Below are 14,330 nucleotides of genomic sequence, written 5' to 3' on the forward strand. Positions count from 1 at the left end.
TAGGTCAGAGTCGTACATACTGTTGGTACGAAAACTACGCTTGACAATATACTGTTAAATTGTCTTAACGAGATCATAAAATACCATGTGAATTTCCCTTTATATCTAAGTTAATCCACAATTCTGTGCTCGTTAAATTGAATGTAGGCCAGCGATGTATTTACGTTATAATATGCAAATACTGTATTCAAAACTCAGTCTGTTCGGCGGCACATTGTATATACTACTACTATTAACTACCACCGTGATAATTACTGACGAGAATGACGTTGAAATCTTAATAACATTACAGTACTTTTACACGGCCATTTATTTAATAGAATCATCATTATAGTTTATACGGAGGTACCGTTCAATCTGGCCTGACGATATAAAATCCTGTTGAATTTTTAACAAAACGAAAAGTGTAAAATTCTTGGTGCGAAAAGAAATCGTTTTAGTTGCCTAGTTTACTTTATCTTGATTTTTTCGTTTAGCTTGAAGCCTGATTTCTTCATGTATAGCAAGCCAACATTAGTTTCTTCTACTGCTTGTCCAATCCTAAGACTGACAACCAAGAACGTATTCTTTAGTATGTTTTTAGCAATAAGTTATATCTTCCAACTACTCTCGCTTATTTTATTGAGAAATTAAGTAACATTTGCATGGGGAACCTCTTGATCTAACTTTACTTGATATTTTTGCTATAGCTCAATTATTCTTGGTATTTTTCAGTTCAGAAGACATTTTAAGTAATTTAAAATAGCCTTCCAGGTATTTGACGTAATTCTCTTAATTCTTCCATCAATTTGCATTATTTTTGCCTGTTTTACAGAGTTTTGACGTAATTTATTAAAAAACTGCGTGTTATTAATTTATTAAAAAATTTCAAATATCTGCTTGTTTACCAGGCATTCGAACGGATTTTTCATTTTAGTCCAGGGATTTGAAGCAATTTTTTTACATCCTTCTAAAGATCCAGGAATCTCAAATATTTGTTCATTTTTTCCAAAAGTCTAGAAATTTAACTGGAAAAGATGTAAATTTTTATATCTTCAAGGCATTTGAAGTAATTTTTCATTTATGTCCAGGCATTGTAATTCTTCCATGGATTTTAAATATTTGCTTGTTTTTTTAGGTATTTAAGAGACTTGTGATTTTAGTTCAAGCAATTAAAAGGATTTTTTTTAATCCTTCCAGGATCTAGGAATCTGAAATATTTGTTTATTTGTTCCAAAATTCTAGAAGTGTAACTGGAATATTATATTGATTATAATATTTAATATTATATGATGTAAATTTTTATTAATCTTTAAGCCATTTTCATAAAAGGTCGGAGTTTCAAACAATTTGTCTGTATCTCTACATTCCTAATAGGTTTAGAGCTTAAATAGTTATTACCATTATTAAAGACAGTAGCATTATCTATCCATTGAAGTTTATTTAACGATGATATCTTCTGTAAATCAAAAGGTATGATTTAAAGTTCTCCAGACCGATGCCTGAAACTCCTAGGCACATCAACCAAATTTTGCATCACCGTATCTTCTAAACCGCCGAGTTCATCAAGTTGATTTTAATAGTTTTTGGTAGGCAGTGACTTGATCTCTTACTTTTATTTTAATGATTACAATAGACGTACTACCAATAGAGGTAAAAGCAATTGCCATATATGATCGGAGTTTAATCGAAGCTTGGACCTATCTAGCTATATATCTCCCTTGCTACTAGATCTGCAGTTTGAATGGTTGAATTGAATTGATATGTCGAAACAGTGGGCTGCCAAGGCAGTTGTGCATATAGGTCTCCTGATGGACCCGTCATGCCCCACCGGGGATTACCAGAGCTCAACGGCCTTAGAGAAACCGATAAGGCGCTCTGGTCTGAAGGACTTAAAGTCACTCGGTACACTGAAAGTGTTACTCAAGTATTTGCATCTGGCACGCGTGAGTGCTGGGCACTCCCCGACAACGGTTACATGGTCAACGGTTTCATCCTCCTCACAGCACCATCGGCATTCCGGGTTGTCCGCAATACCGATAGTATGGAGATTTTTGGTCAGACAGGCAGAGGGCCCACCTATCAGGCGCTGTGGCCTGTCTCATACCAGGGGACTCCATCTTCGGTGGGTCCACTTGTCCAGCAGACCCTTCATTGACGCGACCGCTACGCATTTGGCGATACCAATTATGGGTTCCGGCCCCATCGGCACATTCGCGGATCCCAGTCTGGCAAGAGAGTCCGCTTCCTAATTACCTGCATGGCCTGCGTGGCCAGGTATCCAGACGAGCTGGACCCTGCAGCCAACCTGCACCAGTTTTTTCAGAACTTTATGCACTCTAGTACAAGCTTGGAGCTTACCTTTGCGGCCGTGATAGCCTTAATGGCAACTCTGCTGTCCGAGCATATTGATACGACTGTATTGCGATGTCCGCAGCTTAGGATGATTTTCTGTCCGCATTTTAATACAGCGAATACTTCGGCCTGGAAGGCAGTGGCGTGCTCCCTCAGCGAGTATGTCCTACTGTTATGTGGGATCCCACCACAAAGCCCTGATCCAGCTCTGTTATTCATTCTGGAGCCATCTGTGTACCAGATGGTCCCCCTATTTAGCAATGCAGGTCTGTTGGAATGCTGCCACTCCTCTCTACCTGTAATGTGCGTCACGAATCCCTCGCAGTCCACAGTCACTGAGCCAGGCAGTCACTGCCCATCAGAAGGGGGGACATTCCTGTATGGCCCGTGACCAAATTTTTGCGTGACCGGTCTCGCCAGCACGTAGTTCGCCGAGGACGTATAGTCTGTACGCAGTCCTCATTGCCTCGAATTGCACAACGAGGTCCAGAGGCGGAAGGCTCAGCAGAGTCTCAAGCGCTCTAGTTGGCGCCGTTCGTATGGAACCCGTGATGCTGAGACATGCAAGACGTTGGACTCTGTCCAGTTGAGCACGAATTTTCGCTTTCTCCGTACATAGCCACCAAACGATAGCCCCGTATGTGAGAAGAGGTCTCACAATGCCGAGTAGATCCAGTGGAGGATCTTAGGAGACAGACCCCAGGTATTGCCGAAAGCCCGCCTGCAGGCCCATAGCACGCAGGTGGCCTTCTTCATTCTGGTGTCTGCATGATCGTGCCAGGAAAGTTTGGGATCTAACTTGATTCCCAGAAATCGAACTGTCCTGGAGTAATGCAGCTGCATGCCATCTAGAGATATAACAGGGGGCGTGCCAAAGTTACGTCTCCTCGTGAATAGTAGGAGCTCTGCTTTTTTGGCGTTAATCCTGAGACCCCTCGAGAGGCACCATATGTCCACCATACGCAGGGCTCTCATCATAGGGCCCCGCATTGACACGGCGTCTTTCCCTGTGCAAAGGATTACCAGATCATCAGCGTAGGCCTGTGTGTATAGCCAGCATTGTTTAGAAGATTTATCAGGCTGTCGACCACAAGGCACCACAAGGTAGGGGACAATACTCCTCCCTGCGGGCAGCCCCTAGCCGCCAACGTTTCGACAATCTCGTTGTTGAGCTGGGCAGATACATGACGTTTCGAGAGCATGGCTTCTATCCAGCTAACCAAACAGGGTTCTGAGCCGCGGCTCTCGAGTGCTTGGCAGATTAATGCGAAAGGGGTGTTGTCGAACGACCCTTTTGAATGGTTATTATCATTTATTAAGACAGCATCGCTACCTATTTACTGAAGTTTATTTAACGATGTTATCTACTGTAGATCAAAAGTTATGGTTCAAAGTTCTCCAGACCGAAGCCTGAAGCTCTTAGTGACGTCAACCAACCTTTGACTTATCATATCTACTAAACTACTAATTTCATCAAGGTGATTTTAATAGTTCTTGGTAGATCCTACCAACAAACATAACAGCAATTTTCAACTTTTGTCCTCTTTAAAATGAATTACGTTAGGGTTTTTGGTTTGCTGTTGCTTCCTCATGATAAATGTTTTCTTTAAAAGGAAATCCAATCAAAAGATAGTCATTAGCAGTAGTACAGTTTGAGTTATCTATCAAAATGATATTTAACACACCCTCATGTGTGATGCAATTAAATCCAAAAGAAACCACAAACGGTTACACCCTTATACGTTACACCCACCTTAAACTTATCACCTCGGTATTTACTCATATCTTAATAACATTATTTCGCACAACATGCTGGTAACTTATTGAATATAGTTTTTCTTTTCCATGGTATGTTTATTATGTTACCGTTGCAAATTTCTACGTTTTCGATCCGTATGATCGATGTACAGATCGCACGATAAGATATATCTGCATTGCCAGCATTATTATTTGCTGCTACCAATCTTTTTGATTTTTTACGTGGCGATTTTCGCCTCCTGCAACAACGTTTACAGTTAGCAGTAGGCCAAGTGGGTATTTCTGTCGAAGATAATTTTCAACAGGCATAACTTATGGCGGTACTTTGATAATTATATGAATATTTTGTTTTTGTATTGAATGAAATTCTTTATTTATTATGTTCTGTACAAGCAACCTGCAAATTAGTAAAAGAGATGATTTTTTTTTGTGTTATGGCTGAACTCTTGCTTATCAAAAGGCCGAAGGTAATTTTTACTACCAAAGTCTGGAAAATATATAGAGAAATATCTATAACCTCTGGATCTTGGAGATGTTTCAAAAACTGGCGATAAATGTCTGGACTAAAATGAAAAATTCTTTTAAAAGCCTGAAAGAAAAATATTTTTAAATATTTAAAAGAAAATAATTGATGGAAAAATAATGACTAGTCCAATTATCTCCAATAATATTCTATGCATTTTTTAATTAAGTAAAGTATATATTTCACCTATAAATATTATCTCATATATTGAGGGCGCTCAACATATTGTACCCAAATAAAAACACATAAATTTTACAGGAATTAAAATATTTTTATCCTATTTTGTAGAATTTCGACGTAATGTAAAAAAAACTCCATGAATTACAAAATTTTTTTTTTAAGGTTTTCCAAGCATTTGTCGTATTTTCTAAAGCATGCATCAAATCATAAAGCATCAATAAATTTATATGTAAAATGAGATTTTTTTAAAATGTAAACAACAAACTTACTAAATATGAATCAAAAAAAAAATTTAAACGATTAAAAGACATTTAAAATAAGTATGCTGAGGTAAAATTAATAAAATATTTAACTTGCATAATAAACAAAACCTCTTATATAATTGAGGGACTTATAATAATGGTTTGTAAGGAATTAGGAAACTTAAGTAAGAGTAGCAACACGGCTAGATTTCGCCTCTCTTGTAGAAATGCATGTATGAATTAGTTCCAAATAGTATAAATGTTCCTTCCAGGCACCTGAGAGATAGAGACAGAGTCTTAAAGCATAGAACCCTTTGGTCTTTCTGGAAATGTCTGTCATTCCCTGGAAATTTCAGACAAGATTAAAGGAATGACTCATTCAACTATCTGGAATTAATCATTAATTATATATTTCTTTCAGAAACTGAAAAGAGAGAGATAGAGTAAAAAAGAATAGAGAAAGGGGTTAAAAAGAATAGGGGGTATATACCCAATCGTGCCATTTAACCCTCTTTTTCTACTCAACAGGAAGGGAGGTTTGCATTACAATATCAAGTGCCTGGATTTGTTTAATAATTAGATACTTTGTCCATGCACTTGAGACAGAAAGAGAGACAAAGAGAGCTGTGTCTAAAAGTATAGAACTCTTTCTATTCTTCCCTGGAAATTTTGGAGAGAATAAAAAGAATAACTCATTTAACTGTCTGAAATTAATCATTAATATATTTCTTCCAGGTACTTAAAAAAGAGAGATATAGAAAGATTTAAGCCTAAAAGGATAAAAAAGAACAGGGAGAGAAAGTAAAAAATAATAAACCTATTATAAACGTAGTATAAACTTACCAATTATAAACCTAGTCCAGGCGTTTGACGTATTTTTTTACCACTTTAAAGCATTTCAAGTAAATTTTCATCCAGGTTCTTATCAAAGTCCAATCAGTTGAAACAATTTTTCTTTGTTCTCAAAAAGAAACTTTACGGATCTACATATGTTTTTAGGCCTATAACGTAATTTTTTACATCTTCAAGGCATTTAAAGTAATTTTTAATTTTAGGCCAATTATTTGAGATATTTTTTTTATGGTTTTTAGACTTTTGACGTAATTTAGGCCTTTTAGGGATTTAAAGTCATTGTTTATTTAAGTTCAATCATTTACGAAATATTTTTTCCCTTTTTCGTATTTTTGTTTAAACTATATATATAAATAAACTATATATATATATATATATATATATATATATATATTTATATAATTTATATATATTATTTATATATATATTATTATATATATATATTATTATTTTATTTAAACAAATAGATTTTTTTTTCTATTTTTCTTAATTTTGATGTAATTTAAAAAAAAACTCCATGGCCGTAATATTTGAATTTAGTCAAGGCAGAAGGCATTTCACTCATTTTTTCTTAAACTCTTTTATTAAATCTAAATATATTTTTATCTGTATTTCAATTTTTAATGATATTAAAAAAAAACTCGGAGAATATCAATTAATTTTAAAACATTCTCCGAGCTCCTGACGTATCTTTTTTACAACTTTGGTATTTCAAGTCATTTTTCATCTTAGTCCAATCATTAAAGTAATTTTTTTAAATTCATTCACCAAACATTTTTCATATTTTTTTGAATTTCAAGGTTATTTAAAAAACTCTATCTATTTCGACTATTTTATATATTTTTTCCAAGCTTTCGATGTAAGTTTTTACGTCTTCAAAGCATTTGACTTATTTTTTGAAAATTCTTTCACGGAATCAAAATATTTTTTCTGTTTGCAGAATTTTGACGTAATTAAAAAAAAACTTGATGGATTTGAACAGTTCTCTAAAAAGAATTTTGACCTAAGTTTTTCGTCTTTACCTTACCTACTTACCCTGTCTTTAATTTATTAAAATGCTTTTACAGAATCTCAAAATTTTTCTTCTGGTTGCCCGAATTTTGACACAATGTAAAAAAGAAAACTTATGGATTTTGATCATTTTTTTAATCCCCTAGTAAATCTCAGTCTAACTCAGAAAATTATTGAACTACAAGAATTCTTTATATATGAAAATGCTTGTTAGGAAACGCTTTAAGTGCAAGTGAAAAAACCGAATTAAAACGCCACTATCTTGAATTATCTGAGGAAGAAGTTGACATTTTGTGTAATGAGAAATACTTAGCCAAAACAGCTTTAGATTAATAATTTTGCACTAAAAGAGGCGTCTTAAGAATTAGAGATTTATCCTTTACATAATTCTAAAAAAAATTATTACAAATTCCGAAAATGTTTTTGAGTAGGTCTCACCTAAGTGAAATTTATTCAAAGTCTGGTCCTACCGACATTTTTGTTCACCCCCAGTAATTTTTACATCTTCAAGAGATGTAAAGAAGAATTTTTCATTTAAGTCCAGGCATTTGATGTATTTTTTTAATGACAAAATTACTTCAAAAGTCTGGAAAATACAGAAAAATCTTTGAAATCTCTGGATCCTGGACACACTTCAAACTTGCGACAAATGTCTGGACTAACATGAAAAATTCCTCCAAAATCCTGGAAGAGGAAAAATATTTTTACTAGTCCAGCGATCAGTGAAATAAAAAATAATGCCTAATTAATATTCTCTCACTTTTCTCTCTAAAAAGTTAATAAAGAGATATTACCTCATATATTGAGGGCGCCCAACGTGGGGCACACCGTACCCAAACAAACCCACATAAATTAAAGCAATTACAAAGTTTACATGTAACCAGTCACTACCAGTGACGTCATATCAGTTCTGTGACAGCACAGCACGACGTCCAATTACGGCGTCTTAGCGGTAGAAGCGGAATATCTTGTACTGACCCTCCAGGAAGCGCCCATTACCAGCATGGAAATTATCGCTAATACTTAATTTGCAACTATTAATATTAGCCTCTTACGCAACGTATCATAAATCTTTAAGTCGATCGGGCGAAAAGATTCAGTAATAAATCAATATCGCAAATCGTCTCCGGTGTATCAAGGAAAATCAAACCGGACGTATGATTGATCGTTCTCAACTATCAATAGATCAATGAAGATTGGATTAGAGCAGCTGAAAATTAGACATTTATGAAGTCAGTTGTATCCTCTACTCACCAAGAACTCCTGAAAAAAATTCTTGCATTTAGACAGAGGAACTGGCTGATTTGTCTTCTGCATGAATTTCATAATATTCAAGATACAGCAGTAGCGTGGATCTTTCAACCAAAATTCTTAAAATTTTTGGGTATACGTTTTAGACAATATAAAATATAGCTTTACTTTAAACCAATTAAAACAAAAGTGGAGGTATCTTAAAAAGTGTATCTAGCAACCAAGAATAACATTGATAAACAAGCTTAATAAATAGTAAAGGTTATTAAACTTACCTGTTTTATAGTTGATTTGAAGTTGACACTTTTTGAGAACTTTTTTTCGCGCGAGAGATTTGAGTTTTAATTTAATCTATATTACGATGTAAATAAACCATAACATGAAACACGCACCGACCTGTGTCGTGCCTGAGAGATGACAGGTATAAAATGGGTGTCATTCATGCTTCGAGACCGTCGATTTAACTTCTTGTTTCTGATCATTTCTACTTGAGTCAAAAATTTAAATATAGGTAACCAGGCATACATGTTTATTAAGTGTTGTCGAAATGAAACGAAACTAAAGGGATATGCATTATTATTGAGATTTTAATATAGTTTATAATAATATTTTATACAATTTTGCAGATTTTTATATATTTTTATATATAATAAGTAGTAACATCTAATAATTTAATATAGCCATAAATAGCTTACAGAATTAGTCATAGAACATAACAATCAAATAAGTCTCAATTTTTAAAATCGGGATACGTTGCCGTTGACACATTGGACTTATAAAGGTAAGCAGTTTTTTTTGTATCAACCTTTATATAACTTTAAACTTTATATAAAACTAAAATTTATTTGATCTTTGTTTTAAACTCTCATGCATTAAGATACTTCAGACATGTTTCGGTGCATAAGATTTCTTACTTTTGTTTTTTTACCTCCACGGTCTCGTTCCACGTGGATGCGCTTTGCGTACATTTCAAATAAATAATAATTACGATAATCATGACATCGCGGCCTTGCCAACCAACGTCCATCATCAATGCAATTCGCGAATTCCTAAAGTGAAAATGACGCACGCTTATCTCACTCGTAACCCAATTCATGTTTTACTTGCATTCTTATTTTGAATACGGTAATAATAGCCTTAAAATACAACAAGAACGTTTTATGCGCATTGATTATTATAATTATTATTCACCGTAGGTCGGCCAATGTGTTTTCTAAATTATAGCCAGCACACAAACCTGATTTAGTTACGGTGGACAGAAAATGGTTTAATTACTGTTTTTATGTTATTTATTTGCGATCTATTGATGCGTAGAGTTTGTAATGACCTATCACCCCAAATTTAGGTGCATTTGAAAAAAATAAATAAACCGGTACACGTTATTGACTGACTTTATTAAAGCTCGTTGCTGCTACTGCTGCTCACTGCCTTTTTATTTTTTAACTGTACCCGTAATCGAATATCTTCGATTATTGCGAGAATAATAAATAAATAGATACACGCAAGGTGAAATTACATTCCTTGTAGTAATTGGTTTGTCGTTGCATGCGTTTTTTGTACGCGTGTCAAATTGGACCGGTAATATAAACCTTTGGAAAGTTAATGTAAACTGTCATATTGTAACAATCAATCAAAAGATAAGTGAGTTATTTTAGAAATATTTCAAAATAATCGAAAGTCGTTGCTTATAGATGCTGGATGCATTAGAAGATTCCGCAAACTGGTTTTCGTACTGGTAGCTTTAATATACGCAATATAAAATAATTTCCCACACTGTAGCCCATATAAATAAATCTACCTCAAAAAATAATGCAGATGTGATAATTAATTTAAAAGTGATAAGGTAGTACCGCATTGCGACGAAGAGAAGCAAAACATAAACGTTAGTTGATACATACTAGGGATATTTTTTTAAAGAATTTGTATGTAAAGTCGATCTATATTCAGTTGAGTATAGTTTGTTCTTTTTGTAAATTACTTCGCGAATATAATTTTTGAAAACTTTGAAAGAATAAATATTTCATTTGCACGTACCACCCCATACTCTAATACAATACGACAGCAACTTTTAATTCAATCTTCGGCCTTATTCTCCTTCCCAGTCCCACGAATGATTGACGACCGCTTATAATTTTTCACCTGTAGGAATCATTAGAAAAGTGACTTTTCCAGGCGATTCATTGTTTCCAATATTTTACCACTACTTGTTTTATACTTTATAAAAATGGCTAAATGGCAGATTTCTTAAGAGAAAACAAATAATAAGGTAAAATCTTCATCTCCTTATCCTTCTCCTACTTAATTGTGATCATGATGAAACTTTAACAGGTCTGGACCTCTGTCTACTGATGGATCAAAGATCAATGGTAGAACAGGAGCTGGAATATATGGCCTGAATCCGAGAATCAACTTGTTTGTATGTTCCAAGCAAAAATTCATGCTATAGAAATGTGCCTAAGGGAAAACTTGTGAAAAGCCTATGTCAACAAAGACGTAACAATCTTTACAGACAGTCAAGCCTTAATAGAAGCTCTAATATGCTCAACCATCAGCTCGAAATTAGTCTGGAACTGTTTATAACACCTCCTTAGTCTTGCAAACCGAAACAGGGTAACTCATGCCTAGATGCCAGGATATACAGGCGTGGAAGGCAATGAAAAAGCAGACTCCCTAGCAAGGGGAAAAATCATTGATAGCCTCTGAATATGGGTCCATGATAGTCTCGGAAAGTGAACTAAAGAGACTTACGAAAACCACTGGAATCAACTACCGGGGCTGAATCATTGAAAAACAGTGCATCCCCAAGGCCCATCAAGGCACCTGCGAGATACTAAAGCTCAGCAAAATTCAATTCAGTATAGGGACAGGACTATTCACTGGGTAGTCCAAACACAATAGGAATATTCCATGAAGAACCTTTGTGTATACTTTGCGAAGAGGATGATCAGCCTCTCATATAATCTTTGAGTAAATTTAACCTACTAGAGAACAACTTTTCCCTAGAGGAAAACTCAAAGAAAAAACTAATAAAGAGGCTACGGCGCTTAGCACAGATAAATGACCTTTTCAATTAGGAAAATTGCAACAATAAGCATTCGGCTGCAGGGATTTGTTAAGATCTTGCCCTGTTGCAAATCAATCAATGAATCAATCTGCCCTTACCGCATGAAGCTTAAAAAATTAACCTTTAACCCACTTATTGGTCTGATTTATATATTTAATCAAATAATTGATGATTACTATAAAATTTTATCTACATTTTTTTTCTACATAAAAATAGGAATTTAAAGTTTATTAGCTCTAAAAATAATTATTTAGTTACAAATGAGGGATTCACAGCAAATAATGTTCCTGTCAACCTCAATTCAAGCTCCGACGATGAGGTATTTTTCCCTGATTCAATGGTTACTGTAGAACATAATACTACACTACTAAATATACCTACTCAAGTAACTTCTAGATCGTTCACTTCTTGAAGCTTTTTACGTTCAATACAGATCCTACTCCTAGGAACATAACTAAAAACAATCTCGATATTTCTCATGTGAACAATCGATCCCTTATTCTTTAATTTGCAGATATTAAAGAGCAATTATTAGATGAGGTTTTCATATTCTGACTTTAGCAGAAACCTGGCTAACAGATGATTATCCAGACAGTCTTATTACTATTCGTGGTTTTCAAATATTTAGGAATAACAGTTTGTGTTATTCCTAAGGGGAGGTGATGTGAAGGCATATGTTGTTAATTTTTTGTCCCCTTTAGTTGTTGACACATCATTTTTAAATATAAGTAGCAAATATTGAAGATATTTGGCTAGATATTAAAATTAAGCAATTGAGCTATTTGGTGGCAGTAATATACAAACCGTTATCTGTCAGCTACACTCAGCTGAGTAGTTTTGAATCACCATGCCCCAAATATGACTGTCATATAAATGGGTGATGTGAATGTAAAATTGTGTATAAATAGGCCCGGAAACTCCATTTTAGAGATATACAACTTAAAACAGGTTATTATTGGTGAACCTTCTCGAGTAATTAGAGACTCTGATAGTCATATAGATATTATTTGTTCTGATAATAATTTAGGACTAATAAACTCCGCACCTTAGAAATGTACAATCAAACTGATCATCGTGTCGTTTATGCGAAATTTAATAATCTTTTTATTAAATTGGTTCCTAAATCCCTAAAATATATATATTTTCACAATTTTAATAAAGAAACGTTAACATTAAGTCAAACGTTAATTTAAAACCTATATTACAACAAGTAATAAACATGTGATAAAATTAAAAAGGAGGGCTTATAATAAATATAAGCTTTTCTCGTTTTTCTAAATGGGTAAAGACTATGATATAGATTTTAAAAATTATCATTTCAATACATCATTTTCAATACGCAGCGAAAAGAAAACCTATCTGGCATGTGAACTAGCTTAGAAAACGGAAAAAAGCCTGGAATGTTCATTCTAAATCAGTTTTTGAAATTACCTTTTTGAAAAAACCCAAAAAATATTAGAAAACATTTTATAAAAATAAGCTCCTTAGCTACTCCTATTGATCGATCATGGCTCGATTCACTTCTATTTAAATATGACATTATTTAATATTGATGATAATAACGAATTCCGCTTTCGTAAAATTACAAAGGTTAAGATTTACAAATTATTTCGGTAAATAAAGTCTAAATGTAAAGGCTTTAATGACTTTACTTATGATATGCTATTTATATAATATGCCATGCTAGTATTTTTTTTAGTCTGCATATTAATAATCTTGTTCTTTCTGATGTCAAGCAGGCGAGAAATTGAGGCTCATTTTCGACAGCTCTCTTAATTTTGAGTCACATGTTTCAAAAAAGCTTTTTTTCGTGTATCTAAAAATGTAAATCCATTTAAACATTGACTTGCACAGCATATCAAAAGATGTTAAGTGAATCTTTAGTTTTCTCTCAGCTAGATTTCTGTGAGGAATATTATTATTTTTTAAATCCAGAATACCAAAGAAAAATTCTTATGGAGGTGGCAAGTATGATCATATTACTCCAACATATGTTACTAATAATCAACTGAAATTTAATTTATGGGTTGATCTTCACTTTACTCTATTTATGCATGGCATAGTGAGCATACATTTTCCCTGTTCCCATAAAACTGAAAAAATTAAAAACTGTTTTGCAAATTCTGATTTTTTGTGTTATAAAGTAGCCGTAGGCGATCTGTATCGTTCGTTTTTTGTAAACAGGGGTTTTGGAAGAACGCATCCTGGGAATTACTTATATCTTTGGTTTGTCACGCCTGGTATATAATTTTAAAAAATATGAAATTTCCTAAAAGACATAAATAATCAAAACGCAACTCTTATAAGGTCTGAGTACCACGCCCTAATTAAGTTTTTGATTTGATTTAATATTATTTGATTATATATTACTAAGGTAATCACTAACAATTACCCATAGTAGATCTCATCCTGTTCATCAAGTAAAAGTTACAAATGCACGTCTATCGAAAAAAACCCTCTTTCAGTATCATTAAATCCGTCGAGAAAAACTAACTCTAAAGCCATGACAAAACGATTTATACCACCATCGAATTAACGAGAGCCCTCAGTCAGTCCGTTTCTCCGACTATAAAAATCCGACAATTTTATTGTTCGCTAGTTTTTCAATGGCTTATAATCCGATAATTGTACGGAGCGGAAAACTCAAAACCGTATTTATGTATTTATTTCCGTGCCCGAGCAAGAAATGGCAATTTTATCCGAACGATTACTTACGTGATTGTACGATTGTAGCCCGCAAAAACAAACATCGCTTAACCGGTCTTTATGGCTGGGAAAGAGTTTTTTGTTGAGAATTGGGTGGTAAACTTCAATTATGTGATCAATAGATCTGTGCCATCCTCCTGAGGTAACCAATAATCAAAAAAACATACTAGCTTCTACCCGAACTCTTCTCCTTAGGTACCACCACATGAAAAATTGGATAACAAATTAACCATCAAGAGCATTCGCTGCAAATACACCAAAACCCATTAAAAGCGAGCATTTAGCGAAAAAGGAAATGCCTTAGATCTACAAAATAATTACCAGTTTCGCAATGGCTTGTCGGTCTCTAATGTTACTTTCGGTAAAGATTGATTCGGACAAGCTGAAGACAAGACGGACAGACGTATGC

At 34.1% G+C, this 14,330-nt stretch overlaps 2 protein-coding genes across 7 annotated transcripts in view; one reads left to right on the plus strand and one right to left on the minus strand.

Annotated features, from left to right (window-relative positions):
• LOC126741573 (autophagy-related protein 16-1) overlaps positions 1-14,330 on the minus strand; it is a 579,654-nt gene that overhangs the window by 377,507 nt on the left and 187,817 nt on the right. The gene's annotated exons all lie outside the window — the stretch shown is intronic.
• The window catches only part of LOC126741569 (uncharacterized), a 251,654-nt gene that overhangs the window by 122,334 nt on the left and 114,990 nt on the right, over positions 1-14,330 (plus strand). The window contains exon 1 of one of the 4 annotated variants that reach the window (XM_050448040.1): positions 8,914-8,932. The exons of the other annotated variants lie outside the window; for them this stretch is intronic. The gene's annotated coding sequence lies outside the window, so the exon portion shown is untranslated. Of the gene's footprint in view, positions 1-8,913; positions 8,933-14,330 lie in introns of those variants that run through there. 4 annotated transcript variants of the gene reach the window in all.

Source organism: Anthonomus grandis, chromosome 10, assembly GCF_022605725.1.
Source record: "Anthonomus grandis grandis chromosome 10, icAntGran1.3, whole genome shotgun sequence".
Classification (NCBI taxonomy): Eukaryota; Metazoa; Arthropoda; class Insecta; order Coleoptera; family Curculionidae; genus Anthonomus; species Anthonomus grandis.